The sequence below is a fragment of the Ahaetulla prasina genome, chromosome 7 (assembly GCF_028640845.1).
Source record: "Ahaetulla prasina isolate Xishuangbanna chromosome 7, ASM2864084v1, whole genome shotgun sequence".
NCBI lineage: Eukaryota > Metazoa > Chordata > Lepidosauria > Squamata > Colubridae > Ahaetulla > Ahaetulla prasina.
The window spans coordinates 14,117,166-14,143,739 of record NC_080545.1 but is presented as its reverse complement, the minus strand read 5'-3'; the positions used below and the strand labels follow the sequence as shown (position 1 = coordinate 14,143,739).

Sequence of the window (26,574 nt, the reverse complement as noted above, 5' to 3'; positions counted from 1 at the left end):
CCTGGCAAGTTTCGGCTGGAAATCGAGGCCGCGAAGGCAAGGCACAAACACTGCTGGGTGGTGGTTTTGTTTTTTTAAAAAATTATTATTATTTTTTTTGCCCAGAGCAGCTGCCGAAGCGAAGCGAAGGGAAGTCAAATGTCAGCCTCTAGTATCCCTTCTGCTGTATTTCAAAATGTATGACTTGAATCTGTAATTGTGTCTGATTGGCTGGCCACGAAAACAAATGCCAGCAGGGCGGGGAGGTGGGGGGGGGGCATGACCCACATTTGTTTCCTACTGTATGCTGGTTGTGTAATTCAAATTTATCTCCTGTAAAAAAAACAAAATGTAAAAAAAACAAAACAGACCCCGCTGTGGAAGGCCTGGCTTCCCAGCAGATGGCAGCAAAATGGAGAAAAAGTGGGTGTAAAGAGACAGCCGCCACCGACAAAAGATTGGAGGTCTCTTAACAGCCTTAGTTTCACTTGTCTGCTTTTGAATCCAAGGTAAGTTAACCCAGGTTTTGGAGCTTTGGATCTGGGCCTCTTTTAGGCCTGCCTTTCGTCTGTTTCAGACAGCTGCAAATCCCACACTGGGATACTTGAGATCAACATTTAAATTATCCCGAGGTTGTTTTTTTTTTTTATTTGTTTGGTTTTTTTCTTTTTCTTTTTCTTTTTCCTGCACTGTTGTGTTTTCTTGACAACTTCTAATGTTTGGGGAGGGGTGTGTGTGGGTTATGTAATTTGCAGATTTAATTCCCTGCACCTATGCGACCTTTTGAAGATTGGCACCCAAAGCTAAACTCCCCAAAAGCTTCTTGACGGTGGCATTATTATAAAGTTGGGCTTCTCCCATTTGTAATCAGCATCTGGGTTCAGGGCTGCAAAATTAGGAACAGAGATCGGTGCAAAACTGCAAATCAGGTCAGTGGGCTTCTCTCCCCCCACCCCCACCCCCAAGCCCTCTTGCAGCTAGTAAGGAGTAGAAGTACATTAAAATCTGAGGCAGGATTCTTAATGCATATTTTTATTCCTTCCTCATGGACAAGTCAAGATGGGGACGTCATTTCAAGAAGGTTCATTGCCCTTTATTTTTAATCTTAAAACTTTATTCTCTGTTGTGCCTTTAGAAAAAGAATTTTAAAAAAAAATCCTAGGCTTGTGAATATGTAATTTGAACTGTCATCCATTGAGAGTATACCTGTGATTGATTGATGGAGTGGAAAATTCCATGAAACTAACATTTATTTTCTTTTCCATATAGTTAATGCAGTGGACTGACATTACTGCAGTGTTCGTAATGTGTAATTTCCTGTCCAGCAATCGCACAGAAGGTAAGAAATAAATTTCATAATCTTATGTTAATTTCTTCTCTTGTTTTTTTTTTTTAAAAAACCAAGGGTATTCTTTTAAATCTGAAGTTCTGAAATCGGATTTTGAAACATGCTGTTGTCTGGATTTTCATTGCTTGTATCTCGTTTCTTTTTATAAAAAAAAAGAATTAGAAAGCGGGTGCTTTTATTTTGAGATGTTACTGGCAATATAAGCCTTGTTTCAGTTCAGGTTTATGTGTTTAAGTTTGTTTTCTACTCATTTGTGTTTTACAGAGAATTTGGTATGGTAGATATTCAGAAAATAGAGAAGGAGGAGTATCCATTGTAGAGGAGCAATTGTGAGGAAAATCTTCCCGAATCTAGTCAGGAGAGCTCTTGTGTAGCTTCATATAATGACTTCAAAGATGTAAACCATCTTATTAATTTTACTCCTTTGTTTCTCTGTGTTCTTTGCCTCGCAAATATTTTGACAGTTGTAGTGATAAACTTTCAGTTTTCCCCAATTCCACTCAGTTTCAATGAAGGGATTCAGAGAGCTTTGATTGCAATTGACCTTGAGGTTAGTGTAAGCCTCTCACAATTCAACACAAGCTGTCGACAAGAATTAGCAAAGGCAAATCTTCTCACACTCACCAGAGAAATTTTGGGATCGTATTTGAACGAAGCCATAATGAGGAGAAACCAGGAATGCCCATCGGCAATGCAAAAGTTAGCATTCCTCCTGCAGATCATGCACCTTTTTTAAAAAAAACTTCTTGCAAGAAAATATTTTTAAATCCTTGCAAAATAATAATTTTCAGGTCCCTGGAATTATGACATTTCCAATGGTTGAATTTCCAGAAAGTCATCTTATATTAATTAAATGTCATTATGGGGACAGCCCAGGTTGCATTTTTTAAATTTCCTGTTGTGAATGGCAAATTCTCATCCTGAATTTGTTCAGGACCAAAGTGGCCATTCTCAAAATAAACATTTAATACTTAAAAATATTTTCTTGCAAAGCATTTTTTTAAAAAGGTGCATTTTATCCCATTTTCACTCAGCTGGTCTAACCTTTTATTACGGGGAGTTAGGAGAGGAGAGAAAAAGAGGAGTAAGCCTACTTAAAAAAAAAAGATGCAGATTTTTCATGCAAATAATAAATGACCAGAGACGCTAAGTGAGCTGAGTCTGTTTCCTTCCAGGAGGAAATATTATTGCAGGGGGTGGCTGGATTTCTTTTTTAAAGGGAATAACAAAATATAAATGCATCAATATTGTAGATAGGCCAGATTCAAATAAAGCAACAATCATACAGGTAAGGTAAGATGGGGAGGCAATTTAAAAAAAATCAAAATGGAACCTACTATGTACCATCTCCTTTTAAGGGGAGGAGCTTCAAACTCAGTGGTACTGCCATCTTGGCTTTTAAAGCCCCTCCCCTACAGTTACCGCCACTTATTGGTAAATAAATCGAGTTAAAATTGGAAAGGATCATTTCTAAGAAATTGTAGCTATGGTAAATGAGCCCATAGGTCTCAATGGTAGGATAAAGAAATGAACGTTCTTAAGTGTTTTGTTAAAATAATAGCTTCATGAAATGAAGTATATGTCCTTCCTCTAAGATTTTATTTCCTGAGCATTTGGGTTGAATCCGTTTTTTTTTTCCTGTTGTGGCCTTCACTTCTAATAGACGTTTATATTACAGCAAGCAATTAATAATTTAGATTGTATTTGGGTTAATGGAATTTTATTACTTAGAAGATCGCCTTTTATAGTCAGGTTACATTCAATAAACTTGACTTTTGTTTCATACCTGCAACTGGACAAGGGTGCCAAAAAGAGAGCAGATGAGCTATTAAAATAATTTCCAATGCCGAGCTGGTCTAGTCTCAAGTTAAATATTTTCATATCCCGTGGACTGGATTAGCAGAATCCAATGCTTGCTGAAGCAATCATATTTTGGACTTTTGTAAAAAAAAAACAAAAAAAAACCCCTGCTTCTAATCTATTTCAGTACCCTCTCTTTATTATCATGATTTGGAAGTTAGAGATATAAAGGAAGAAAAACTCGGTAGTTTTGTATGCATGCATGTATCTATGTAGTTTTGAAAATTAGAGAGAGCTCAAAATGCTTCAAAGCTAAATGAATGTACACCTTAGATTTAATTCTTCAATGTGAATAAGTAGAGCCATTTTATTATTCTGTGTTCTATATTGTATTTGAATTTTTTCCTTTCTCTAAGCAAGAAAAAGGGAATAACAGAAAAATGTTTTGATATGTTAAATTTTCTCTAAAGGACTTAATCTATAATATATGTGTATATAACTCAATAGATAATTGATTTTTATCTTTCATAATTGTGCCTCATGTTTTTGGACATAGGCACCTTGTTCGTTTAGCATCTCAAAACTAATTAGTTTAAGCATTAAAACAAGTTAGTTGGGCTTTTCTTTGAGCAAGGGAACAGCGTTGTGCCTCCTTTTCTTTGTATAAAATAGTGTTAACCGGAGAGCAAACTTTACAACGTTTAAGGAAATTTCAGTTAGTTAATCCAAGTGAGTTGGTTTCATCCTCCTTTACTTCTCCGTGTTAAATTTTATATTTTAAATAGGGCCTTGCAATCTGATGGCTGCAGATACAGGCCAGCATATCTTATCTGATAAAGTCTATTTGTTAAGATTAAGCCCGTGAATACTACAGTTTTGAATAAAGTTACCCAGAAGTATGTAATTATTTTCATTGTTGAACAACAGTGTAATTTACAAACTTGAAACAGAAATTATGCTGAATTATGAAACTATATGAAACTATATAAAACTTATATCAGAGGAAGTTTTTTTTAAAAACAAAGTCTGTGAGGTGTAGCATTATTCAATTTTGAGTCGTTGAGTTGCAAGCTGTGCATTGTCAGGAATATAAACCTTCTTTTTTGATGATACTATAGAGAAATAAAAAATGAACACACTTGGAATACTGCATTCAGTTTTGGTCGTCACAATGTAAAAAAGATGTGGAGACTCTAAAAAGAGTGCAGAGAAGAACAACAAAGATCATTAGGGGACTGGAGGCTAAAATAAACTGGACATACCCAGGAACTGGGTATGTCTAGTTTAATGAAGAGAAGAACTAGTGGAGACATCGTAGCACTGTTCCAATATCTTAGGGGCTGCCACAAAGAAGAGGGAGTCAAGCTATTCTCCAAAGCACCTGAGGGCAGGACAAGAAGCAATGGGTGGAAACTAATCAAGGAGAGAATCAACTTAGAACCACGGAGAAATTTCCCGACAGTTAGAACAATTAATCAGTGGAACAAATTGCCTCAAGAAGTTGTGAATGCTCCAACACTGGAAGTTTTTAAGAAGACCTCCAAGGTCCCTTCCAACTTTATTATTCTATTCTAAGGTTTCTGGCAATAGTGGATGTGAGTGAATGGCATCAACTGCATCCACGACGGGATATAGGGTGCATCATTTGACAAATGGCACAAATGAGGTGATTTATATCCATCCTGACAGTCTACAAATTTCATAGTTTGTATTATTTTCCCAATGACGTCATGACTTTTATGATGTCGTAAGATACTTTCTCTTGGTATTTGAACACTAGTTTAAATAAACAAAAATCAAAAAGATCTATTTTTTTTACACTTCCACCCAAATTTGATTATGTGCCATCAATTTAGTTCGAACTCTTAATGACCATGAATATAGTCTTTCTACATGGACCATCCCAAAAGAGTAATCTTTATTGGGGCATCTAATGCTTTACATATAAGATTTGTTCATGTGAAAATGTTACATTACTTTTACTTCATACGCCTACTGCTGTTGTTGAAATAATCTGTAGCCCTCTGCCCACTTATGGGGAAATCCCTATTATTTCCAACGGAAATTATTCTGAATAGCAAGTTTATGACTCTAAAGCTGACAATCTTATAGATATGTATCCTCAGGTATGTTCCATTGAATCGTCCAAACTTTTCTTGTGAAGAGGGAAGCAGCGGTGGGTTTCCAATATTCTTGCCAGCGATTCGCCCCGCGCATGCGCCCAGCCTCGAAAACGTACCTAAATAGTTCATCATAGAGCCTGGGCGGGTAGGCAGGCCGACCCATGATTTCCACTACCAGTTCACCAGTACGAACCAGTTGAATACTACCTGTAACTTTTGATCATACTATTAGCGCCAAATTGCTTTGCCACTTTTTTAAAAAAATCTCCATAACATTTTAAATGGATTTTAGTGTATTTCTCACAATATATGCAAATGTAAAATACATTTGTGTGGCACATATTCAGTGAATTTGCATTTGATGTCTGTTTTCTCCTAATACGTGAATCACTGGTTGCATTTTTTTTAAATTAAAGAACCGCCCTTCGGTATTCAGACAGGAAACTCAGAAATGTAGCAATTTAAATTCTGTTAATGTGAATTTTTTTACTCTTACTTTTGAATAACTTGGACTGGGGATGCACGATTTGGTATTTCTTCTGGAATGTGACCACTCTACACGTCTTATAAAATGACTGATGTTTATTTGATGAAAATTGAGTCAGAGTTACGGGAAACTTTCCTTATCTTTATCAAAATAAATATTACCTGATTATTCGAAAACACAACAACCATTGATCTTTGCTAAAGTTAGCCATTTATTTGTATTATCTACTCTATAGAACCCTGTCCTGCGCTATGGGGGTGGGGTGAGGTAGATAAAAGTAATTTTGATCAGAAAATTTCTGCAAAAAAAGTCTTCACTTTTTATGAAAAATGCCTCACTTTCTTATTATCAGACATTCACAATGAACTTCTGTAGCTGTCCGAATTGTCTGATTGGGAAGCGCAGGCTTCCTTTGCTTCAACATGCACACACAACGCACAGGGAGATTTGTTGGGAATAAATGAAAACTCAGATGAGTATCTAGCCAGTAACACCATCAATATGATTAAAACCATTTGAATTTTTGAAGGGATAAGATAAAGAAGGCATTGGAATAGTAGTTAACCGGTGGCAGAATGGAACAACTCGCCTCAGCCAATTCGCCGTGGTCAATTTGCCATGGCCAACTCACTGCAAGACAACTCGCCGTGGTCAACTTGCCAAATTCAACAATTCAAATTAATTATTTAAAATAGTTTTTAAATTATTATAAAAAAGTATCATAAAATTATTATAAAAATTATAAAATTATTATAAAAATTACCATAAAATTATTATAAAATTATCATAAAATTTTTAATTAATTAATTTTTGTCATTCACATTTCATTTTGTACCTGTTTTGGCATCCGTTCTTTAATGATTCTATTGCACTATTTCTTCGATATTGGTGTAACTCTTCTCTCGCGGGGAGTTGTCCTGTGGCGACTTGTCCGTGGAAAACTGTCCCGTGGCAAGTTGGCCACAGTGAATTGGCCGTGGCGAGTGGTCGTAGACTCAGTGAGTGGTGGGTTTCTTGTTAGTAGGGGCATACTTATACTTGTGAAAGCACAATGATTGAAACCTGTGTCAGCGTGTAAGGCTTCAATATTTCTCCCTTTTTTATTTTTACCCAAGTTACGAGAAAGTCATATGCACTGTAAAGCAGGGGTCTCCAGCCTTGGCAGCTTGTGGACTTCAACTCCCAGAATTCCTCAGCCAGCTTTGTTCTGGGAGTTGAAGTCCACAAGTCTTAAAGTCGCCAAGGTTGGAGACCCCTGTTGTAAAGTAAGTGAATGTTGCTAAGATGTTTGGGACATCTCTCTTTCTACGTAACAGTTTTGCAAATCAGCATGATTGGGCTTTGATGCTACCATGATGTATAATGTTGAGATCTTTGATGTAGCACAGATCAGGAAACCAAAGGTACGAATGCTACTTTTAGTATAAGACTTCAGCACAGGTAGTCCTTGACTTATGACTGGTTGCTTAGCGACAGTTTGAAGTTATGACAGACCTCCTGGGGGCACTTACAACCTGGTTCTAAATTTCCGACAGCTGCCCTCCCAACAATCATATGACCGCATGTCAGGTTCTTGGCAACTGATCCAAATTTACAGTCCGTTTCCAGTCATGTGACTGTGTTTTAGAACTTTTTTGCTGAAAACCGGCATTTACTTCGGATTTTTGGCAAAACCAGCCCATAAAAAACCATTGGTTTGATTAACACCCAGGGTGTATGCTTAACTGCTGCAAAAAAAATAATAAAAAAAAAATCCTTAAATCGGATAAGCCTTGCGCAGTGGTGGAATTCAATTTTTTTTATTACTGGTTCTGTGGGCGTGGCTTGTTGGATGTGGTGTGGCTTGGTGGGCGTAGTAGGGGAAGGATACTGCAAAATCTCCATTCCTACCCCACTCCAGGGGAAGGATACTGAAAAATCCCCATTCCTACCCCACTCCAGGGGAAGGATATTGCAAAATCTCCATTCCCACCCCACTCTGGGGCCAGCCTGAGGTGGTATTTGCCGGTTCTCCAAACTACTCAACATTTCCGCTCCCGGTTCTCCAGAACCTGTCAGAACCTGCTGAATAGCAGCCCAGGCCTTGTGTGAAACCTGCTTTTTTGACCATCACAACTTACAAACATGATCGGCTGGCTCCATTACTGTTGTTAGTTGAGGATTACCTGTAATAGAACCTTGCAAGTCTAAATGCGCTTCCCCCATCCCTTCCTTGGTCTTCTGGGAAGGACCTTTTTTCCTTTCTCTTTCTGTTTGTTGGCTTGATCGTGACTCCTCTTCCCATTCCTTGAGGTGATTCCCACACCCCATTACAAACCCAAAATGTGGATAACCCTCCTCTACTAAAATCCATGGATCCTCTTGTACTAAGGAGAATCAAGGCAGGACAAAGTTGAATTTTTTCCCTCACCTCCTCCTCTCTATTGAGGTTACATTGATGTTTACATAGAAGTCTTTGATTTCAAAGCCTCTGGAGCAGTGGCAGTCAACCTGGTCCCTACCGCCCACTAGTGGGCGTTCCAGCTTTCATGGTGGGCGGTAGGGGTTTTGTCTGATACTGAAGCACTTTCCTTTTTTTTAATTTAATTGACTTTTTAAAAAATTTTCATAGCATTATTTAAAAACATTTTCATTAGGTTTTCATAAAATTCCCCGTGACAATTTAAATTTCTGAAAATGTACTATTTGTATCGCTCGCGCATAAGTTTAGTTCACGTTACGTAAGTGAAACTAAATGGAGCTATAGTGCGACCGCAAACAAAAGACCCTCATCCCAGAATAGCTCACGCATCTCCCCCACCACCACCCAGCTGTAACAGACAAGCAGAGCTGGTAGCCGGCGCCCCTCCACAAACCAATCCATGATGCGCGAGAGGCATGCGCAGACGACAATACACGGCGCATTACTGTGGAACCGGTGGGTGGTTAGAAAATTTTACTACTAACAGAGATACAAAAGTGGGTGGTAGGGATAAAAAGGTTGACTACCCCTGCTCTAGAGCAGGCCTTTCAAACTCACGGCCCACGGGCTAGATGCGTCATGCGCTGGCCACGCCCAGCCGCGGTTTAGCGAAGGGGGGGAAGTCGCGATACATCACGCCATGACGACGAGAATTTGACACCCCTGCTCTAGGGAATGCTAGAATGCTCCTCTAGAGTAGGGGACAAGTGATGAACATGTGTTGCAATGTAACAACATAGGTATGAAAGAACCCAGAATTTTTGGTTATTTTTGTGGTTACCCGTGAATGGCAATAGAAAGGATTCTGAGCCTACTTTGAAGGTGTTCAGAAATCTATCCAGGATAGGTGGTCACGATCATCTGGCCAAGATCAACCTGCGCTCCTAGTGGGCTAAGAATATGCTGTTGCTCCACTATGGAAGTCTGGTTAATTTTACTGACATCTTGGAATCAACTTAGTTGTAGATTTGTATGAGACATAATGCTTCCTAATGAGCTAGAGATGGTGAAAACTTGGTTGCCAAACTTAATGACAGCCATGCGATTTGTAACATTCCTTACTAAAAGCAAAGGTCATATTAGTAAGTTTAGGCACATTTGCCACAACTTCAGCCATAGCTCCAAATAGGCTAACATTATTCTATGCAAACTAAAATACGATTATCAAGGATTATAAGAAAATAGAATCAAAATATGACTTGCATTTACAAGCAGCATTTAAAAACACAGTATATATGTGTGTGTGTGTGTGTGTGTGTGTGTGTGTGTGTGTGTGTGTCTCTTTGGTTATTCGGGTTTTCTCCTGCGTAAAATTAGAAGTGTCTTGGCGACGTTTCGACGAAGTCTCATTCGTCATCTTCAGGCTTCAGCTTCGTGCTTCTAGGAGCACGAAGCTGAAGATGATGAATGAGACTTCGTCAAACGTCACCAAGACACTTCTAATTTTACGCGGGAGAAAACCCAAATAACCAAAGACCTACATATAAACACCTGCGAAAACCTCAGAAAACACACACACACACACACACATATATATGTAGGTCTTTGGTTATTCGGGTTTTCTCCCGCATAAAATTGGAAGTGTCTTGGCAAGACACTTCCAATTTTACGCAGGAGAAAACCCGAATAACCAAAGACCTACATACAAACACCCGCGAAAACCTCAGAAAACAAATATATATATATATATATATATATATATATATATATATATATATATATATATATATATATATATATATATATATATTTGTTTTCTGAGGTTTTCGCGGGTGTTTGTATGTATATACATACATACATACACATCTGCCAATCCAGAAATCCAGTTATTAGACTGATTAAATATAACCAGCAAGGTTAAAACTATCCCCAAATAAAAAGTTGAAACTAGATGGCTCTCCCAAAGTGGAAATGGACCATGATGTGGTCAAAAAAAGTCAAGATGAACTTTCATGATGGTATGAAGTTCTTCCTTCAATCATACCCTTGTGGCTACCATCTTTTATGGACAATTCTGGAGTAGGTACTGAAAAGAACTTCTATTGCTATGTGCATTCTGTCTGGACTATGTGGAGAGGAAAAATTATCTAGCCAGGTTGGACTTCATGAGGGCCATCTTCGGTTCTGAACTCCAAGGAGATTTCAATACAGGAAAAATACCCAAAAGTAAAATTAGTGACCAAAGTAGCTGGAATGAGAGTGGTGTTACAAAGCCAGTCAAAACCTAGTTTTCAGCCAATGGTAGCAACTGATGGCTTCACACAGGGAGAGTGACAGTAATTTAATTGAGAGGTGACAAAGGCATGCTTGTTCTGGCAAGATCGGTATGCTCCAGAAATTATCATAATTGGTTTACTGCTCAAAGAAGCAGGAAAGGGTCTCATACCCCAGTAAATACCAATTATTAAATAAGAAGCTTGGATCAAGGAGAATTTCAAACTCTTATCAACAAATAAACTAAGAAGACTGCATCAGCCCCTCCTCCCCACAAAAATGTTTCTGTCTAACTCATGTGTATTAAAGTTCATCCCAATTTTCTGAGCTTCGAGCACAAAATTTTAGGCTTTCCAGTTTTTTTTTTTTAATTATTGTCGCCCCTCAATATGATTTTAGAGGGCGGATTTTGTATTCAAGGAACTGTGTTATTTCTGAACAGAGAGAACATCATTCTAATCCTAAAAATAAGGTCATCCGTCTCTTGGAGCTGTGTGTTTGTGTGTGTGTGTGCGTGTTTGTGCATGTGTGTACACTTTCATCAAAGCTATTAGGAGGGAAGATTAGCAGCAGACCAGACCTCAATATCACATGGTTCATCAGATGCTGGCAGCAGACAAAAAGCCTATTTATGTTCTAAGAAAAGGGTTATGGAACAGAAAGGAGACCAGTGATGCCTGATGGCCAAATAAGTCATCAGACCATTGAATAGATCAAGCATCTTACTCTTTCAGCAATTGCAACTCATTCACTTGATAGAGAGAGTTTCCAAGTCTACGTTGTGGGAGCTTGAAGTCTAGAGAGGAGAAGCTGACATACAGTACTTGTCTAAGGAAGACAAGCGAAGATGCATCAGACTCAGGAAGTCTTCATCTGATCCTTCATCTGATCCTAACAGTTTAGGACAGCGATGGCCATCGCATGCCAAAAGCAGGGGGAGCGTGGGGAGGTTGCGTGCGCACATGCCCACATCCATAATTCTATGTGCCCTGCCCCCCACACGCATGCACATGCAACCCCCCCTCTCCCCCAGCTTTTGGCATGCAGCGGCCCAGTGGGTCCGGTAGGCCCGTTTTTTGCTCTCCTCAGTTGGGAAATGGGCCGTTTCCGGCCTCCAGAGGGCCTCGGGGAGGGGGTCGGGAAGGCTGTTTTTGTCCTCCCCAGGCTCCTAGAAAGGCTCTGGAGCCTGGGGACAGTGAAAAACGGGCCATGGCAACCCCCCGGAGGCCCTTCGGAGGCCTGAAACAGTGTGTTTCCTGACTTCCGGTGGGCCCAGAAGGCTTGAAAATCATCTGGCCAGCACACACATGCGCACTGGAGCTGAGCTCATGTGCCCACCGATACGGCTCCCTGTGCCACCTGTGGCACGCGTGCCATAGGTTCGCCATCACGGGTTTAGGACAATGATGCCCTGTTCTGATAAATCCCTTGCTGAAACTGAAATAGAAAGAATGATGAACTTGGTTATCTAGACAGTAAAGCCGTTGATGTGTTTGTGTGTCCATTTGTGCAGAAAAGACCACACTACCTCTTTGTCTCTTCTTCTCTTATCCTTCCACTCCGGGGAAGGATACTGCAAAATCTTCATTCCCATCCCACTCCAGGGGAAGGTTACTGCAAAATCTCCATCCCCTCCCCACTCCTGGGGAAAGGATACTGCAAAATCTCCATTCCCATCCCACTCCAGAGGAAGGATACTGCAAAATCTCCATTCCCAACCCAGTCTGGGGCCAACCAGAGGTGGTATTTGCTGGTTCTCTGAACTACTCAAAATTTCCGCTACCGGTTCTCCAGAACCTGTCAGAACCTGCTGGATTTCACCCCTGCTTTGATCTGCCTTCTCCACCATGAGCTATTTTTTGTTCCTGTTGCCGTCAACAATTGTGGTAATGCCAGAAGCCTTAAGAACAGGGAAATGCGGATGTTGACTATGGAAACACAAACAACATGCCGATTCACTGAGATACATATACCTGTGAGGCAGGTAAATTGTGAAACAGGTGCTCATTTAGCCTGCTGGCCCAAGTCTGTCTGCTCCAATTGGCAAGAGCTCACCCGAATTTTGCCAAAGGTCTTCTTGACCTGGGTGGAGTCAGGAATCATCCTTATTCAATCCAAATAAGGATCTATGACAGGCAATGCAATTTTGGTTCTTTCTGCCAGACTAAGGGTTTGAAAAAAAGAAGAAGTTAAAGCTTGCTGAATCCAAACTGGGAGATGAGTAAAAAAAAAAAAATATCGACAAAAGAGAATATTTGTAGTTCAGGGTTGAACTGTGGGTTCCTTGTGCTCTCTGAGCTGGGTGGTTTTCTTGCAGACATTTTATTACCCAACTAGGTAACATAATCAATGCTAGAAGGCTACGTGTACTCATTGTTGTGACCCAGGCCCAAGTAGGTAGTAATAAACTTAGTCCGTGGAAAAACAAACTTTATTCGAACAGCTGGGAATTACTTCATTCCCAGCGTCGTTCAACTCAAAGTAAAACAAATGCAGTTATCTCACAAACCTTAGTCCAATTAGGCAAACTGCCAAAGGCCCTTCGTGGCAAACATCCAGAAGCCACAAAAACAAAGACTTATACGAAGCAGAAGACGCAGCTACAATGTTGTTTTCCGGCAAAGGCCAAATGCCAGTGCTGGTTTGTTTTAAGCCTTATGGGAGGGGCCAATCATCTCTTGGCCCTGCTCCTGAGTCGTCCTCTCTGCTTGAGCTGCTCTTGCCTTCTGGCAGCTCTTCTCATGCGTGCATTAGGAACAGGCTCCTCCTGTTCCTCTGCCTCACTACTATCAGTCTCCGGAGGCTCTGGAGTCCGCACCTCACTCCCTGATGGCCCTGGCCTCACCTCAGCCTCATCGCTGTCTGACTCCGTTGCCAGTTCCGTAGGCTGCTGACGGACCACAACACTCTTTTTATACGGGCACTCGTCAATTTACAACCACCATTGAGCTCAACATCTCTATTGCTAAGTGAGACAGTTGTTGAGTTTTGCCCCATTTTACGACCTTTCTTGCCACCGTCGTTAAATGAATCTCTGCAGTTGCTAAGTTCATAACACGGTTATAAAGGGAATCTGGGTTCCCCATTGATTTGGCTGGTCAGAAGGTTGCAAAAGCTGATCACATAACATCGGGACTGCAACTATCATAAATATGACTCAGTTGCCAAGTATCTGAATTTTGATCGTGGGGATGCTGCAATAGTCATAAGTGTGAAAAACGGTCATAAGTCACTTTTTTCAGCGCCATTGTCATTTCAAACGGTCACTAAATGAACTGTTGTAAGTCAAGGACTACCTGTATACTAGTCGCTAATGAGTTGAGGGCTACCTGTATGCATTCTACATGGAGTTGCTCTTGAAAAGCATTTTCAGGCTTCAACTGACCCAGAATGCAACAGTGCAGGTAGTCCTCGACTTATGACCACATTTGATCCCAATATTTATGTTGTTAAGTGAGAAATTTGTTAAGTGAGTTTTGCCCCGTCTTATGACTTTTCTGGACACATTTGTTAAGTGAATCACTGCCGTTGTTAAATTACTAACATGGTTGTTAAGTGAATCTGGCTTACCCATTGACTTTGCTCGTCAGACGGTCGCAGAAGGGGATCACATGACCTTGGGACACTGCAACCATCATAAACATGAACCAGTTTTTAAGTATGCCAATGTAAATCCCATGACCATGGAGAGGCTGCACCGGTCATAAGTGTGAAAAACGGTCATAAGTCCAGGGAGCTTTAATGGCGTTTCTCCTCATGCCTTCTCTAAACATTAGTGCCGGTTGTAACTTTGAACGGTCACTAAATGGATGGTTGTAAGTCGAGGACTACCCATATTTGCAATATTGGGTAGATTTGCTTCCAGTAGGTCTCCTGACTTACAGAAGCATTTCTCTCTACAGTTTCTACCTCTCCCACCAGGTTTGGCAAAAACAACATGTAAAACAATATCGTCTGAGGGGAGATAAGCCTTCCCTGTCATGACTGAAAAGCCTTTTGGAGTTTCCTCTTTGTGGTTGGAGATCTTTGATTTCCACAATGTGTCCTGGCATGAGTGCGCTGCAGCTGGAGAAGAAGCAAAGGAAAATTCATTAATCATCCCTGGAGGTTGGCCAAGTTGCTCCAGAAAGTTAAGTTGGAAAGAGAGGGATTTGTGAAAGAATTTTCAAGATGGCAGAGGTATATCTACTAGGCATGGTCGAAGAAAGTCAGTAACTCCTAGGCATCAAAAATCCAGGGGTAGCTCTTAAAAGACTTTCTGAAGATGTTGTTAGTTGTTTGTTTTAAGAAGTAAGCATTAATTCCACCTCTTACAACACTAGACAACACAGTATCAACAGTAGAAACCTTCAAATTTCTAGGTTCTATCATATCGCAAGATCTAAAATGGACAACTAACATCAAAAATGTTATCAAAAAGGCACAATAAAGAATGTTCCTTCTGCGCCAACTCAGAAAGCTCAAACTGCCCAAGGTGCTGCTGATCCAGTTCTACAGAGGAATTATTGAGTCTGTCATCTGCACCTCTATAACTGTATGGTTTGGTTCTGCAGCCCAACAAGACAGACACAGACTTCAGACGATAATTAGAACTGCAGAAAAAACAACTGCAACCAACCTGCCTTCCATTGAGGATCTGTATACTGCACGAGTCAAAAAGAGGGTTGGGAAAATATTTATAGACCCCTCACATCCTGGACATAAATTGTTTCAACTCCTACCCTCAAAACAACGCTATAGAGCACTGCACACCGGAACAACTAGACACAAGGACAGTTTTATCCCGAACACCATCACTCTGCTAAAAAAATAATTCCCTCAACACTGTCAAACTAATTACTAAATCTGCACTACTGTTAATCTTCTCATCGTTCCCGTCACCCATCTCCTTCCACTTATGACTGTAGGACTGTAACTTTGTTGCTTGTATCCTTACAATTTATATTGATATTGTTTCCTGAATGTTTATTTGTACCCTATGACTATCATTGTGTTGTATCATTAAGTGTTAAATTTTTAGCCTATGACTATCATTAAGTGTTGTAAATGTTGTACCTTGATGAAGGTATCTTTTCTTTTATGTACAATGAGAGTATGTGCATCGAAGACAAATTCCTTGTGTGTCCAATCAAACTTGGCCAATAAAAATTCTATTCTATTCTATTAATCAACAAAGAAGAATGGTCTATTAAGTATGAATGCACTAGTATCTCTTTTTTTTTTTATTTGAATTTCTATCCCGCCCTTCTCCGAAGACTCAGGGCGGCTTACACTGCGTTAAGCAATAGTCTTCATCCATTTGTATATTATATACAAAGTCAACTTTTATTGCCCCCAACAATCTGGGTCCTCATTTTACCTACCTTATAAAGGATGGAAGGCTGAGTCAACCTTGGGCCTGGTGGGACTTGAACTTGCAGTAATTGCAAGCAGCTGTGTTAATAACAGACAGGCTTAGTCTGCTGAGCCACCAGAGGCATCTCTAATGCAGGGGTGTGAAAAACAAGGCCTGTGGGCTGGATTTGGCCCACAATGTGGTTGGATCTGGCCCTCAGGGCTGTCCTGGAAAATGTAAGGAGCTGGCCCGTGTCACTTTGGCCCAGTCTACCCAATGTAAAGAGGAAACGTCAGTCCAAAGCCACGCTGGGCCCGGTCTACCAATACAAAGAGGAAATATGCTAGCAGTTTGGGGAGTGGCGTCAAGCTGGCCATGCCCATCCAATTGGCCACGCCCACCCAGGCAGCCCCCCCACCCCCCGAGGTCAACCACAGCCCTGATGTGGCTCTCAATTAAATTGATAGCCCTGCTCTAACGTACGTTACTTTTATTGTGAATAAACAATATTGTCGTGTCCCACTCCTCCGCTGACAGCTGGGTCAGGGAAATCCGAATCAGGCGTGCCTCTGCAGCTCTGCCAAAGTCCTAGCAAAGTCCTCAAGGCAGGCAGGAGACCAGGAAGTGACTTCAGCAAGACATGTTCGACTTTGCCTGACTCAGAGAATGCCAGAAAGCAGATCCTTTATATAGGCCATAGGGTGTGGCTCCATGACTCAGCACTTATCCAGGCCTGCCCCTCCCTTCCTTCTGACGCCGCCACCTATCAATTCTTCTGAAGCGAGGGTCACTCCAGTCGGCAGCTGTTGGTAATTGACCTCCCTCAGGCTCACATGCTGTGGGGGAGGGGGAGGGGTCTAGTTGCTCCGTTTGCCTGGGCATGGAGCCAGGGCTGGGGCTGGGAGGTGCTTCCTCCTCCTCAGCCTGTCTGGGCATGGAGCCAGGGCTGGGGCCGGGAGGCATACTAGGACATTCCTCAGCGTTCGGAAGCAGATAAGAAGGCCCCGGCTGCGGTGAGAGCGGGCAAGACACAACAAATATAGGGGAAAGGGGAAAGTGTAAAAGCATCCTTTTTCCCACTAGTCTAAATTTTCATGGGATCTCTGAAGCAAATAAAAGCAAATAACCATATATGTAAAATACGTGTAATCATACTTCCAACAATGTGGTGGATCAACACCGGTGAAGTTCAAGTCCACCCACAGTCATATGAGTTCATTGGGTGACTATGGCCCGGGGGTAAAATCCAGCAGGTTCTGATAGGTTCTGGAGAACCGGGAGTGGAAATTTTGAGCAGTTCGGAGAACCGGCAAATGCCACCTCTGGCTGGCCTCAGAGTGGGGTGGGAATGGAGATTTTGCAATATCCTTCCCCCAGGAATGGGGAGGGAATGGGGATTTTGTGGTATCATTCCCCTGCCACACCCACCAAGCCACGACCACAGAACCGGTAGTAAAAAAAAATTGGATTTCACCACTGCTATGGCCTCTCACTTTTTCTCACCTCAACCTACCTCATAGGCTGATCGTTGTGGATAACAATTGGAGAAGGGGGCACAGTAAGTCCTTGACGTACAACCATAATTGAACCTGGAATTACAGTCATATGTTCTTGCGGTTGTAAGTTGAGGCATCATGTGACCAAACTTTATTTTTTGACTTTTTTTTTTTTTGCAATGGTCATTAAGCATACAGTTCTTAACTGTATCACTTTTTCCCAATAGGCGTTTTTTGTCAGAAACCAGAAATAAATACCGGAAACTGGCCAAAAGAGTCGTAAATTGTGACCACGGGATGCTGTTAGCGGCTCTAAAGCAGTGGTGAAATTCTGCTGGCTCGATCCAAATCGCACGATCCGGTAGCACCGGCAGCAGGAGGCTCCTCCCACCCGCCCGGACGTCATCATGTCCCATTTTTGACCCTCTGCGTATGCGCAGAAGGCTCTGCACATGAATGGAGGAGGCACGTGCTCACATTTGCGAACCAGTAGCGAAGGTACCCCTGCTCTAAAGGTCAGTTGGTTGCCTCAAATGCAATCGCTTGACCTTGGGGGATTGTAACTTTGAAAATGGGTTGTAAATAGCTTTTAATAAGGTCTGTCATTACTTTGGGCAGTTGTTAAGCAACTGATGGTAGGTCAAGGCCTATCTGTATGTGATTAAACCTCCACCTGTTTTTTATGTGGGCGGCCACCTTCTATTTTGTTCCCTCATCCTAAGGATATCTCTGCAAGACAGAGAAAGGAAGCTTGATGTTGATGCTGGCTCTGCAGAAAGTTCAACCATGTGTTTAAACGAAGTCTGGACTCTAATTAGTTCCATAAAAACCAGACCGACTGTGTGGAAACACTCATCTTGTAAGCCCACAACCTCAAGAGGGACTAACTGGGTTAGACCTAGTTTCCAAGGAGCCTCATGTCACGTCCAACGTCCACAACAATGTCACCCTCCATTTGACAGCGTGAAGGAGAAAAATATTACTATATGAGGTATATGGACTTGAACCATGGCTGGTTGCATCTGTTGCTAACATGAGGCTGCAGTGCACTTCACATTCTAGAACAGGGGTCTCCAACCTTGGTCCCTTTAAGACTTGTGGACTTCAACTCCCAGAGTCCCTCAGTCAGCAAAGCTGGCTGAGGAACTCTGGGAGTTGAAGTCCACAAGTCTTAAAGGGACCAAGGTTGGAGACCCCAGTTCTAGAACTTCTGCTCCTTTATCACTGGTCTGGTTGCTTTGCGGTAGAGAAGATGCCACCATCAGGGTATCTTCAAAGAAGATCCAGTGAGGGAAAGTCCAGTGTGATGCTGGTTTGCTGGAGCCCATTAAGGGATGTATATGGTTGTTTGCTTTTTGCCATGGCTATTTGGTATGGAGACAATGGCTAAATGTTCCATTAGAACATGGTATTTAATAATGAGCATGGAGAAGAAGACCAGGCAGCAATTTGGAAGTAACTATGGAAGTAAAAATTATGGAAGTAAAAAGGCTCAGGGGCTAGGACGTTGAGCTTGTCGATCGAAAGGTCAGCAGCTCAGCGGTTCGAATCCCTAGTGCTGCCGTGTAATGGGGTGAGCTCCTGTTACTTGTCCCAGCTACTGCCAACCTAGCAGTTTCTAAAGCACATTAAAAAGGCAAGTAGAAAAATAGGGACCACCTTTGGTGGGAAGGTAACAGCGTTCCTTGCGCCTTTGGCATTGAGTCATGCCGACCACATGACCACGGAGACGTCTTCGGACAGCGCTGGCTCTTCGGCTCTGAAACGGAGATGAGCACTGCCCCCTAGAGTCGGCAACGACTAGCACATACGTGCAAGGGGAACCTTTACCTTTACCTTATGGAAGTAATATAGTCAAGGCTATGTTTTCCCAGTTGCAATGTATGGCTGTGAAATTGGACCATAAGAAAGGCTAAGCACCATAAAATCAAGGCCTTTGAACTATGGTGCTGGAGAAGACTCCTGAGAGTCCCTTTGTACTGCAAGGCAATCAAATCAGTCAGTTCTAGAGGAGATCAACCCTGACTGCTCTTTAGAAGGCCAGATCCTGAAGATGAAACTGAAATACTTTGGCCACCTAATGAGAAGGAAGGACTCACTGGAGAAGAGCCTAATGCTGGGAAAGATTGAGGGCAAAAGAAGAAGGGGGCGACAGAGAATGAGGGGGCTGGATGGAGTCACTGAAGCAGTTGGCGTGAGCTTCAATGGACTCCAGAGGATGGTAGAGGACAGGAAGGCCTGGAGGAATGTTGTCCATGGAGTCGCAATGGGTCGGACAAGACTTCGCAACTAACAACAACAACAACAACAACAAATGGAGGTAATTAAGAAATGGTAGAGAGACTTCAACCATGCCTTTAGGCTCAATATCCTTCTTTCAAATCCTAGGTTAGATTGATGTCAGTGAATTCTCCAGATTTTAATTCATGAAAATAGCAAGCTGGATGAGGGCTTCCAGCAGTTGAAGCCCACACATATTAAAGTTTGCCAAGACTGAGAAACACTGCACCTACCCTCACAACCCCAATAGCAATACAATGAGGGCAATGGCAGGGTTGTTCCGATGGATGAGCGTTTCCTAGAAAATATGTGGAGGAGACCTGTGGTATTCTGAAGTTACCACACTCTCCATTCTTCTTTGGGTAACCTGATGACACATTATACTCTGGATGATGCATTGGTGTTAATATTTTGATAACTCAGAATTTGCATAGAAACTTAATATTCCAAAGATTATTTTAATACATGTTACCTTTTATGTTTTAGCATGGTCTATAGCTGGGTGTCCCACATCTCCTTCCATTCATGTTTGAAGTTTCCTCTGATGTACAGTCGCATAATCCCAAGTGACTTTTTCCTTATTGATTCATATTTATTTATCACCGCTATCGGCAAACTCTTCTTTTCACATGTCTGAATAATTCAGAGTTGCAGGGAGGGGGGAGAAAAAAAAAACTTTCACAAGGCCCATCAAAAGAATTATTGAGTAGGTAGTTGGAAGAGGCAAGTAGAACATTGTGTGTGTATGTGTGTGTGTTGAACCACCATGTTGGCACAACATACGAAGAAGGTTTTTTTTTTAATCTGACTGTCTCTTGCTAACAACAACAACAAAAAATCTTAGCGATTGGCATTAATAATCCATGGGTTTGATCTGGTCTATTTTTCTTGCTAATCCTAAAAATGCTTCTGTACTTTGGCAGTGCATAGCAACCAGGCGAGGAAATCTACAGGGAGAAGGAACTAAAATGTTGAAATGGCAGCCGCAAGCATGGACTGGGGCTGTTTCCCTGAATATCTCGAAGGTGCTTTTTTTTCAAGAGGCAATTGGACTTTATTGTTTTTCTTTGAAGACGTTTCGCTTCTCATCCAAGAAGCTTCTTCAGCTTTCTTGAAAAAGCATCTTCCGGAGAACCATGACCTGGATGACTGAGAATCTCCATAGATGTTTCCAGGGATAGGCTTCAAAAATTTTAGCAAGGGGTTCCCTGCCCGGTTGCTGTGTGGGCGTGGCCATGGTGGGCGTGGCCTAGTTGGCCTCCTGCATCACAGCAGGGGCGGCATTTTTGCCCTCCCCGGGCTCTGGAGGATGACAAGCAGGCAGGCAGGCAGGAAGGAAGGAAGGAAGGGCAATGTAAGAAGGAAGGAAGGAAGGGCAAGGCAAGGCAAGATGGAAAGATGGTAGGCAGGCAGGCAGGCAGGCAGGCAGGCAGGCAGGCAGGAAGGAAGGAAGGAAGGAAGGAAGGAAGGAATGGTGGGATTCAAATAATTTAACAATGGGTTCTCTGCCCTAATAACCAGCTGGGTAGGTGTGGCTCGGTGGTCATGTGACCGTGTTGGCATGGCCAACTCAACCTCACGCACTGTTACAATGTAATAAGGGTTAAACCAGGGAGGCAGTTTCTGTAAGCAGGGCAATAAAGATTAGGCTAGAAACACCACCAGAATGTTGCCTTCCTGCCTTCCTTACAGGATTAGCCCTGTAAAGTGGGAAAAAACAAAATAAGATTTCTTCCAACCACCGGTTCTCCGAACTGCTTAGAGAGTTAACAACCAGTTCTCCCGAATAGCCGCAAACTGGCTGAATCCCACTACTGAAAGGAAGGAAGGAAGGAAGGAAGGAAGGAAGGAAGGAAGGAAGGAAGGAAGGAAGGAAGGAAGGAAGGAAGGAAGGGTTGTGTTTCAAGGTTGTGTCACAAATAACATTTGATTTTTTATTTGATTTTAGTTTTTCCAAATGATGGGCTGCTGGGTTCATCTCTCATTTGGTGACTTTTAATTCTGAACATGATTTGATCATTTGCAATTTGCGCACAAACACCCCTCTCTGTTGTATCGAGCATATATTAACACCTGAAGAGAAGGCTGCCATTTACACACTCAGTGCTACATATTCAGTTAAGGAACAGATTTAATTGGCAGTGGAGAAGATCAGCTGCAAGGTGTCCAAACAATCTCCTCCATCGTGCAGATTCGATAATTAGGAAAAACAGGCAGGCAAATTGTGAAATTGCGGGTGGGGGTGGGAATTAAGGCAAGTGACGCATTCTGTCAGGTTGGAACCTAGCCTGCAAGAGTCAATCTCACCCGATTTATAGAAATATATCAGCATTTGGCCTGGAAAATTGACCAGGACCAGAAATAAAGGTTCAGTACGGCTTCTCCAAACTTAAGCAAGCAATTGCACTGTCCCTTTTTCCCTTCCAGTATAAAGAAGAAAGTCCCTAACATATGTATTTAGGATTAAAGGTAAAAGTAAAGGTTCCCCTCGCACATACGTGCTAGTCGTTCCTGACTCTAAGGGGTGGTGCTCATCTCCATTTCAAAGCCGGAAAGCCAGAGCTCTCCGAAGACCTCTCCATGGTCGTGTGGACAGCATGACTCAACGCCAAAGGCGCACAGAACGCTGTTACCTTCCCACCAAAGGTGATCCCTATTTTTCTCCTTGCATTTTTGACATGCTTTCGAACTGCTAGGTTGGCAGAAGCTGGGACAAGTAACGGGAGCTCACCCAGTTGCGCGGCGCTAGGGATTCGAACCACCGAACTGCTGATCTTTCGATCGACAAGCTCAGCGTCTTAGCCACTGAGCCGCTGCGTCCCTTATATTTAGGATTAGTTCTAATTTAGGATTGGTTCCCTCTTAATACCCTCTTGCCCCCAATTATGTATGTTGCGATCTAGTCTTTATTTGACCGCACTTTAAGGACCCGTTGCAAATATTTACAATACAGAAAGGGAGGCAGGGATTTTGCTCTGCTTTTGCACCCGAGTAAGAGCTGGAGTATCTACACTGGGAGCCAGAGCTGGGCTTCTCCCCCTAACTGGCATAGGATAGTTATCCCCAATTCATGAGTGACCACAGAGAAACCAGGAATGTTACATGTGTCATGCTGTCCATCTTCTTCTCTCTCTGTATCCTCAAGATCTATTTGGACCAAGTTCTTCAATATTAGCCTTCTAAGATCTGCCAAATTAGGATGGATACTGTTGGCCTGTGATGGATGCCCAGTCCCTGCCATACGGATAGGACCAGGACGACAGGGCTATCAAGAACACCCAAAAAAAAACAAGGGGGTTGATCATATGATCATACTTGCATTCTTGATCTTTATGACTTTCCTGTAGACAGATCCCCCAAATTTTCAGTGTCTGGGAAAGGAGAAAAAAAGGACATTGCATCTCATGTTTTGATATAAAATATGTTACCGGGAGCTACTTGAGTTTACAAAATTCAGGCAAATTTTTGAATTCATAGGGCAAAACCCTAATATCACTTTTAGCACCATTCCAGTGGTGGGTTTCTACTGGTTCACCTTGGTTCACACGAACTAGTAGCGGTGGCGGCGGGAGGCTCCACTCACCCGCCCGGATGTCATCATGGATGGTCTGCACATGTGCAGAAGGTCAAAATTGCGAATCAGTAGCGAAGGTAAGTGGAATCCCACCACTGCACCATTCCTACATATTTAAAGCCCAGCCCTGGTTGGTTGGTTGATTGATTGATTGACTGACTGATAGATTGACTGAGAACACACAGTGCTGTTCAATACCTCCTTAGTCAAAAATGAAGACAATATATATTTCCATAAATAATTTTTGGCACGTGCCAAACCCAGTCCCACAATACGATCATCAGCTGCATATGTTTGTTTTAATCTTCGGGACTATTTATGTAAAAATACGCAGAGGGCAGAGTGTCGGTTTAGCTTCAGCATGTGTAATGAGGAGAAAATACCAGCTGCCACACAGAAATGGTCCAGGTGGATGGAAGCCAAAAAAAAACAAAACAGAAAAAGTGCAGAGGAGAATGGGTGCAAGTAAGATGGTGCTGAGGGCATCGCTTGGCAAAAATAATGGCATATACAGCATCCTTAGTTCTGAATTGCTCGTTGAAGTTTTTATCATCCCATAGGTGCCCAAGGTGTGGTCACAAAGCCAAGATGGTGACCAAGATAATCACATTGAAGTTCCAACTTGGCTAAGTCACTATCTTAAATTTTTTGACCACACCTTGGACATCGCTGCCTTGTGCAATTTATTTACTGGTATAATTACTGTAATAATTGCAATTTCCTGCAAGAAGCCAATTATTGGTTTGTGTGCGGTACAGAGAAACATGGTGTTGGGGACAATGACTAGGAGTCATCTGCTCCATCTTTCTATTCAAAGCAGGACTGATGAAAACATCTCTGGCAGAGGCCCCCTCCACCATCTCTTTGAAGACTAGTAGCAAAGGAGAACTCCTCCCTTCAAATGGTAGCCCGTTCCACTGGCATGAAGATCCCCCTAATATCTAGATGAACTTCCTTCCTCAAAGGTTTAACCCTTCTGAGCTATAGGGAGGCAATCCAGTCCCCCTTCTATGTTCCTGAAATCACATGGAAGCGGGGACTGGACTTTTTGAAGATGCCTGCATTAGCATAGCTGGACATCAGTGAAGCAAAGTTTGCTTGGCTCTTTGAATCCATGGCAATCTTGAAATACATTTCTAAGAATCCAGCTGTAACACCAGCTTCACACTGTTCATTTCTTCAGTCCCACTAGGCTATCCCAAACTTTGTTGAGATGAACACATAGAACCAAAGGGCTGGAAGGCTTCTCAGAGGTCTTGTAGTCCAACCTCCTACTCAAGGCAAGAGATCTTATGCCATTCTGGTCAAATGTTTGACCAGTCTATTCTTTTTTTAAAACTTCCAGTGGTGCAGATGTTTTACTCCATGTGACAACTGCCATGTGACAATTGTAAAAAGCCTTACAGTCCATGCTCCTCAAGTGAACCCACGGTGGTATTCACTTATCTTCGCTATGGGTTCGCAAATGCGAGTGCACCTTCCGAGAGCATCAAAAAGGGGATGTGATGACATCTGGGTGGGTGAGCGGAGCCTCCCGCAGCTGCCGGTACCGGTTTGACCGAACCAGATGGAACCGGCTGAATACCACCACTGAAGTAACCACTATAAATTTCATATTTCATTTTTTCCCCCTCTTGTTCTTAGTTTCTCCCCTTCCCTTTGGAAAATAGAGTGAGGCCTGGAGAAGATAACAGGGGTATAAACCAAAAGCCATGTAAAAATTCAGCCAATGGGGAATTCCTGACCATCCAGAACAGGCGTTGCTTCTGCCCTGAAGTAAACCAGGTTAACAAGGGGAGCATTTTGTGCTGCAAATAGGAAGTGAAGAACAGTGGATTCTGTCTGCATTGCAGCTTCTGTTAGAAAAACCTAGACCCATGATGGTGAACCTTTGACGTTCCCGTGTGCCAGCCTACGTGCCAGAAGTGGTACATGAAACCATCCCGCAAGGTATGCGCGGCCCCGCTGGCCTTTGCATGCGTGGGAGTGCCGACACCTGGAAAAGCGGCAGTCCATCGCGCATGCGCAAGCTGGCACCAAAACACCCGGATATCGGCATGGAAGAGCACCCAACGAACAGCTAGCCGTCGTGCATGCACGCAACCTCAACCCAGAAGGTCGGGTGCTGGCCTGCGCATGTGTGCTGGAACGCCGCGCTTCCGGGTTCTGCCGCTCCTGCGCGCGCGATGGCCAGCTAACTGGCGCACGTGTGATCACAGGCAGAGGAGCCTGCGAGGCCGCGCATTCTTTGTGGGATGGTTTCACGTGCCGCTTCCAACACTGACCTAGACAGCACATGTGTCTTCTTTTTAATTTTTCTTCCTAATTTGGTTCTTAGGGTCTCTCTTTTTTCCCCCTATAATCAGACCATCAAGGAAAAACTAATACAATTGCCACTTAAAGGGGCATCTCCAAAAAGAGTAAAAAAAAAAAATTAAGATGTTGACTACAACTTTGCTATCAAAGCTTCACCTTTTTTTCTTTTAACTCGAATTGTCAGCCTGGGGGGTGGGTCAGAGCCACAATCTTGACTTTTTTGACACATACTGGATATCCTGGTTGCAGTTAGTAACCATTTGCGGGTTTTCTGTGCTTTAGAACAGGGGTCTCCAACCTTGGTCCCTTTAAGACTTGTAGACTTCAACTCCCAGAGTCCCTCAGCCGGCAAAGCTAAAAGCTAGAAGAAGCTCACAAAACATTATGCTTTTAAAAAGCTGTTAGTCAGAAAAGGTGCTACTCAGATCCTTTTTATTTTTTTCTTCCCTTAGACCAGGGGTCTGCAAACTTGGCTCTTTTAAGACTTGTGGACTTCAACTCCCAGAGTTCCTCAGCCAGCAAAGCTGGCTGAGGAACACTGGGGGTTGAAGTCCACAAGTCTTAAAAGAGCCAAGTTTGCAGACCCCTGCCTTAGGCTAACCTGGCTCTCCTCATTCTTGCCATCCAAATGAAACTATGCAGGCACTCTGAATGGGAGCAGAGCGGTTGGCTTAAAGAAGTCATAGGCAACAGATTATATATTGCTCCATCTAAGAGCCACCCTTTTTATACATGTCACCAGATCAATCTGCGATGAAATGCAATCTTCCATATATTTTTTTCTGCAAGCAAAGTTGGTGTTTGTGTTGCTGATTAAGTAAAGGGCCCTGCTAAAATTACAACTGCACAGCTAACAAAAAATGTGAAGGCTTTGACTAACTCTTGGCCATCGTGGAAAGTTCTAGTATGTAAGCCCCCCCCTTCCCCCCAAAGCTCATGTCAACCCTGATGATGTTTAGAAAGAACCAGAAGTCTTGTTTTGACCAGGGTCAGAACTGATTTCAGCCATAACTCCCACAAGGATTGCATCGGTCCAGAAATGGGGCTGTTTCTGCAAGTCTCTACAATCCTGGTCTGCAGGACTTCTGGAGATCTTCACAAATAGCACTAATGAAGTTTCGCTTAATTTCTCCTGAAAGATTCTCTCATTCCTGAAGCCAA

At 42.6% G+C, this 26,574-nt stretch overlaps 1 long non-coding RNA gene across 1 annotated transcript in view; it reads left to right on the top strand.

Annotated features, from left to right (window-relative positions):
* Positions 1-340: 340 nt before the first annotated feature.
* The window catches only part of LOC131202100 (uncharacterized), a 186,695-nt gene continuing 160,461 nt past the window's right edge, over positions 341-26,574 (top strand). The window contains exons 1-2 of the long non-coding RNA XR_009156056.1: positions 341-488; positions 1,249-1,318. This is a non-coding gene — a long non-coding RNA (uncharacterized LOC131202100). The remainder of the gene's footprint in view (positions 489-1,248; positions 1,319-26,574) is intronic.